This window comes from Canis aureus, chromosome 23 (assembly GCF_053574225.1).
Source record: "Canis aureus isolate CA01 chromosome 23, VMU_Caureus_v.1.0, whole genome shotgun sequence".
NCBI classification, from domain to species: Eukaryota; Metazoa; Chordata; class Mammalia; order Carnivora; family Canidae; genus Canis; species Canis aureus.
In genome coordinates this window covers 24247147-24253728 of record NC_135633.1, presented here as the reverse complement: position 1 = coordinate 24253728, position 6582 = coordinate 24247147, and the positions used below count along the sequence as shown (strand labels likewise).

General features: G+C 52.9%; 1 long non-coding RNA gene across 1 annotated transcript; it reads right to left on the bottom strand.

Annotated features, from left to right (window-relative positions):
• Positions 1-2445: 2445 nt before the first annotated feature.
• On the bottom strand, positions 2446-3299 carry LOC144295450 (uncharacterized). Its single transcript, XR_013362614.1, has 3 exons — positions 3203-3299; positions 2704-2901; positions 2446-2548 (listed from the first exon to the last, which is right to left on the bottom strand). It is a non-coding gene; the product is annotated as an uncharacterized LOC144295450 (long non-coding RNA).
• Between the last annotated feature and the right edge of the window lie 3283 nt (positions 3300-6582).

Here is a 6582-nt window from a genome sequence, read left to right as displayed (position 1 = left end):
TCATAGGCTTCCAGAAGGTAGGGAATGTTTGTTTCCCCACCTATATATCAAGTGGCCAGAAATCAAGAGCCAGGAAGCTGGGTTTTCCTCAGAGGCCATGAGATAGCAATAGGGCAGCATTAACGGGATGAGACAGGGGCTTGAGGCTCAAGGGGCCAGACTCTGACCCTGGTCACATAACGACTGCATGGATGGGAGTTACGGAGGGCTTGGGAGCAGGAGAGGGATCCCAAACCGCCTTCTGTACTGTCCTCTGCCTCTTAAAAATCTAGTGTGCTCATCGAGGAGCTCCTCCACCCTTCAGCTACAGGCATCTGCAGGGAAAGAGAGAGCACCCTTCAATAGGTGCTCTGGAGTGAGGAAAGACCAGTCAGTTGCTCTTCCTAAGAAAGGAATCCTCTCAACACCACTATGGCTTTGTTTGCTTTGGCTTGGTGTGGTATGGTTTTGTTTCCATGGGTTCTCATCAGAGATTTCTGAGAGAGAGAGAGAGAGAGAGAGAGAGAGAGAGAGAGAGAACTGTAGCATGGATCTCATGCTAGTTGGACCAACACGGACCCAGTTGTCAAACATTGCTTCCTAAAGCATCTTGGGGGTGAAAAATCTCCATGCCGAGGCCTCAGAAAGGAGTCATCATGATCCAACATTGAAGTGGGTTCCAGAATATGCATAGAGGGAAACCACCAACTCATCCCCTTATAGACCAACGTGTGAACCTGGCCCCTTGCAGTACACATGGCACCCACACAGGATGCATGGGGATCAATGTTCCCTATACAGCTCTTCATGCAGGAGAGCTGGGTGTACCCTAGACCCTCGATGTCTAAGAATCCCCCGGTCATAACATGCTGCTGTCTCTTCTCAGGTAATTAAGGCTGGAGGAATTAAAATAACTATAGAGAGGTTCAGAAATGCTGAAAAACAACAACAACAACAACAACAACAACAACAACAACAACAATAACAACAACAAAACCCTACAAAACAAAATCAAAAGAAAGACATGCACACTATTCATTGGTGCTAACATTTTATTAAGGGAAATAAAACACTACACACGACTCTAAGGTAACATTCAACAACAAAAATGAACTACATGGGTGAAATATTGCCCATCAGAAATCCCACAAAGCTACCACCAGAGAGTCAAGAAAAACTCATGTCAGGAGAGAATACGGCATCCATTTGCAGAGCACACCGTGGGTACGCCATGCTGAATCCCCAAATGCAGACATGCGTAAACCAAAGAGAGCTTAACATCTTAGATTTTATTTCCATTGGAGTGACAAGTGCTCACTCAAATCTCCCTCCATTTCACAGATAATGTATTTCCAGAAGAACAACTTGACATTCCACAGGGAAGACTAGCCTTTGCCACAGCCCATGGATTTCCCTAAAGAACAGTACAGTGTGTCTGTTGAGGGGTGGGCAGCTGAGCACGGCCCCCAGAAACATGAGAGGCAGGACCCTGTGGGCCTGAAATATTCCATGCAATGCAGCTGAGCAAGCGCCGAATCCCCACATCAGTCCAGGAGTGGACCACGTCCTCAGGTCCACAGACACCCCGTCAGGGTGCAGTGGGGTGGAGGACAAGTGTCCGAGGCCAGGAGCTGGCTCATTCGCTCTCAGTGTATTCTGAGGATGAGGACACCTGTAGGTCATCGTGGAGGATACTCCAGGGGACATAGTCACAGGCTCCATCCGACATCTGGGTGGCAGGAAGGCCCTGAGCAGGGCCTGGCTTCTCAGGAGGAAGGAATGAGGGAGCTGCTAGGAACCTGGAGCTCCAGCAGCTTCTGTCCAATCTGGTGAAGACCATTCTCAGGGGCTGAGTGGGGGCCAGCACAGAGGGCGGCTGTGGGGGGACGGTGCACGGCCGCAGCGTTTCCAGGTGAGGTGTGGCAGGTGTGGGCCGGGTGCCCCTGCTTGGCAGGAGGGCAGGTGTCTTCCAGGTCTGCGGGGGCACGGCTGTGCATCCACGTGCACATATGCTTCCTGGAGGACATAGACTCCCCGAAATCCCCAGGTGGGCTCCCTGGATGCTCCTGGGGGTGTGCTGGGTGGGGCTCCATCGCGCTTTCTTTCGGGGGTTCTGGGTCCTGTCTAGGGGCATCTGGGCACAGTTCTTGCCTGGAGTCTGGAGGGCCATTTGGGAATTGTCTGCCAATGCGTTGCTGACAGCGGGACAGGTGTTCTCCTCAGGATACTTGGGTGGTGCCTGGGTGTGTCCCAGCCCATGGACCTTGGTGCCAGCCTGGGGATCTTCGAGGGAGACTGGGAAGGGCCTCTTGGCTCTCTGCTGCACAACCAGGCTATCAGCCCTGACACAGGGTTGGCGTGCCGGCTGAGGTGTGTCAGCAACCGGCATTTCCTGGACACCAGGAGGTCCACTAGGTGGGCTGAGGCTGACTTTAGGGCTACTGAGAGGAGATGTGGAATGAGACTGGACACACACGTCAGGGTTCTCAGTACGTGCTTCCGTCGGCAGGGAAGGCTCAGGGATAGAAGGCCTCCTGGTGGTGTAGACGGGCATCGGCATGTGTGGACGCTGTGGGAAAAGAGAACACACGGGACACCATGAGTGTGGCCTCGGCACCAAGGCAAAAAGAACATTCAGGAAAGAAAGAAACCAACAAATGCCTAAGACCTTCTGAACCACCCCCTCCCCATGAACAGGGAAAGAAAGAGATGGGATCTGTTGACCTACAAGTAGGGAATCCGGCTCCAGGGCTGGTCCGGAACAAAGGCATGACTAGATGCTGTTGATGCACTTTTGACATCGGGGAGGAACACACAAATTTTAGCCTCACATCGATGCTTCCTCCATTGGACCAGCTCTTCCATCCACTCTGCTCACGAGGCTATAGGAGTCCTGCTGCTGGAGGGTCACAGTGGCAGCTCCTGAGGAGGGATGGGCAGTGGGGGAATGTGTCAGGAAGGACAGCGGCTTGACTTCTCTAAGGATGGCATGTGTTCCAGGAGTGTCCGCCAATGACCTTCACATGTCAACAAACCCACTGTTCGCACACATTCAAGGCATAAGGCAACATCATGGGCACCAAGGGAAAAATGGGTGCAAAGGCCGGGCCACTCAACTGCCCCTGGTCAGAGTGGAAGTGGAGCCCCGCCCTCCCCCAGGAGGCCAATGGAGCCCAGCGAGTGCCCCACAGAGCACAGCAGCCGGGAAGCAGCGCACACTCACCCTCACATAGTCACAAGATTCTGTGCCTTCCTTCCAGGTGCGCTTCTGCCCCTCTCGGGGTCTCCTGGGGAACCTCTGGAGCAGGGCCTTCCTCTGCTCGGCTTCTTGCCTGCACAAGAAATCAAAGCATGGAAAGGAGAAGGAACTCCCTTCCCTGTCTTCCAGCTGGACACCAGCTCCGGGCTTGGGCTAACATGGTCTTTTCCCTACTCCGCCATTTGACGCCCACGCCTGCCCCTCACCCTGACTAAAGTGAGCCCACCAGGTCGTCCAGGCAGTTTCTCTCATTCAGAGCCTATGAGAGAGTTTGCCTTGTATTGTGCCAAGCTCCATACATTCACTGGTGCAGGCACACTGCTCCAGCCACAAAACCCCACGCCAAGTCAGCAAGGACAGCACCATCAGCCAAATGTGGTCCCTGTTAGCCTGGGAGCTCCTCTGCCTGCCTCGCCTCTCCTGACTCTGCCCGCACGCTGCAGGGCACACAGTGTGCATGCGCACAGACACGGTGTCTGTCGGTCTCATCCCTGGCATTCGGGTCAGCAAGCCCCATTACTCACCTTCGTCTCTCTACTTTCTCCCTCTCAGCCTGGTTCAACAGCCCAGCCTGGTGCCGCTGGTCCCGCTGACTCCACGGCTCCACGTTCTCCTTCAGCCTCCTGGAGCCCAAGGCCACGGGAATGAGGGTTGCGCCCCAGTGTTTTATGGGGCATCTGGTGCTTGATGCCTTGTGTCCAAAGGCCCCACAGTCCCTGCACTTTACCTGGGGGAGGAAGGGGGAGGAGTCAGTGCATCCATTCAAATGCCAGTGAACCTGCCAAGCACACCAATGGGAGGCCATCCTCAGGGTGTGGCACATGGGTTGAGGACAGGGGACATCCTATCTGGCTAGTGAGGTGCCAGCATAGTGAAGACCTCAGGATGCTTCCTCCACAGCCCATGGAAAGGGGAGGGGAGGGGAGGGGAGGGGAGAAGGCATTGGAGGTGTCAGGTTGAAGACAGGTGGAAGCATCATTAAGATTAAGATTCAGGAATCTTAATCTGAAGGCTGAATCTGATCTTATGGTGCCCTGGGGCTGATGCTCAGAGCCTCTGAGTGTCCCAATGTGTAGCCTGGGGCATTTCCTGCCCATGTCACATTGGACAACTGAGTCTGGGCCATGATCTTCTGGGAGCCTAGCCTGTCTCAAGACTCCTGGCAGAGCTCCTGCTTCAAAACCCATGCCAGCCTCCACACTTACCCTGGGATCCTCCTCCTCTGGTCTGGGAACTCTGAGGGCCAGTCCTGCTGTCTGTGGCCTCTTGCCCTTCTGGGCTCTCAAGGGTCTGTTGGGCCCAAGCTGGGTGTGACGCGCCGCCATCAGTCCCACGTCCTGGAGGGACAAGTCAGTCTGCTTCGGGGATGGGTTTCGGGTAGCCTGAGGCAAAAGAAACAAGTGAGTCCTATTCACCATGACATCGGCCTCCTCCCTGTACCGTCTTACCAAGGAGGCATTAGCGAGTGTCAGGACATTTGTGCCAAACACACAATTCCCACTGTCTCTTCTCTTTCCTCCTTCCTGTCTACACCCTCCTGGCCAAGCCACATCCCCGCTCTGAGGAAGCCACCCTGGAGGCTCAGGGACTCTTGTTGACACTATCATTAAGTCTCTCCAAATCCCCTGTGGAAACAAAACCAGGGACGAGACCTCTCCCGATTGAGGCCCAGTGGGATCCACCATGGAGCACGCAAAAGGCAAAAGCATCGGGAAAGTGGGCTTCCCTCTCTCATATCTGAATGCCCCTTGGGACACCAGAGGAAGCCATAGTTAAGTCCAGATACACTGGGAAAACACATTCCCCTCTACTCGATGGGAAGCTGCCCATCTGAGCACTTCCATTCCATGTGTTCGTGGCAGTGCCCCTAATTAACTGCCATCGAAACTTTGGGAAGTGAATTTCTTTTCACCTTGCGAACCAGGTAATTCTTCTATTGAAAAAAAAGTCAGTTATTTATGGGAGAGAGAGAGAGAGAGAGAGTGTGTGTGTGTGTGTGTGTGTGTGTAAGGGAGTGTGATCACCTGAGATGTATGGACAGAGGGAGAAGCAGACACTCCCTGGGCAGGAAACCCAGTGAGCGCCTGGATTCATCTCCAGAGCCTGAGATCATGACCCGACCCAAGTCAGACCCTGAAACAATGGAGCTGCGCAGGCACCCTGATCCTGTGTCTTCTCTAGGTCTGCAGTGCCCACTGAGACATTTACAGGCCTTCTGTCCCTGTTCGTCTACCACCCCACACCAATGTGACACTCGAGGCCCCATTCCATTGGCATTGGAACCTCCGGGTGTCCTGGGCATTCACAGCCATGCCTTGGCTCAGTCCCTGCTCTTAGAACATGTTAGACCAGAAAGAGTCCTTAACCCATGGAGGAAGGGCCAATCCCTCCACCATTTCCTCACTGTCCCATTATTCGCTCAGGAAAGGTAGGACCAGTGGTCCGAAAACTCACCTGAAGTGCAACTGTGGTCCTCACGCCTGTCAGGAGATGCTGGGAAAGGTCCTGGACAGGCTCCACTGCCGGAGACGGTGTGTCTAGTGGGAGAGAGGGATGGTGAGGAATGGCCACTTCCGTTGCTCCCTGACTTTTATACTGCTCCGAGGTCACGTGACGTTTCAACCACTTGAAAGACATCCATCTAATCCTCTTAGCTGCAGCAGGGTTTGAGCCAATCAGCAGCTGCAAGGAAGCTAATGATGCCCTCATGAGAAAGATTTCTATGACTCTGTGTGTGTGCCTGTGTGTGTGTGTGTCTGGGTGTGAATGGAGATGTAGGTCCATGCGGATTTGGTGGATACCAAAATTTCTGCAAGTGAAATTATATTGGTATATTTCAGCGTGGGAATTACCTCAGGACTCATGGTTCCTGAACTATTTGTATTTTGCCAGCACTTCTGCTCAATTTAGAGCTAATAGCAATAAGAATGGGGTCACACTTTGAGGTTATTCATAATGTAATATCCTTTTTGTCAATTAACTTTCAGTTAAAAACTGAAATATCATAAAGAGGAAAAGCTTCCAATCGGCACTAATCACTTGATTGGATTAAGGGATTTGGGAGTGGTCCCTTTCTCATAGAGACCTATCAGGCCAGCCCACCTCCTCATCTTGCCTCCCTCAACAGACAGCACCTTCAGGTCTTTCTCAACCTCCCTAACAGCAGCCCCTGCACCTTTCTGAACAGAATTTGATCCGAGTTTCCATGTTGAATGGATACCTTTACGAATGTCCTTTTTCTTCTTGAGTAACTTCAAGTGAGCGAAGGAGAGTTAGACGTTAGTGCTCTAGAACAGGGAAGATCTCTTTCCCAAAGGAGCTCAGGTATCCCAGGGGAACGACTT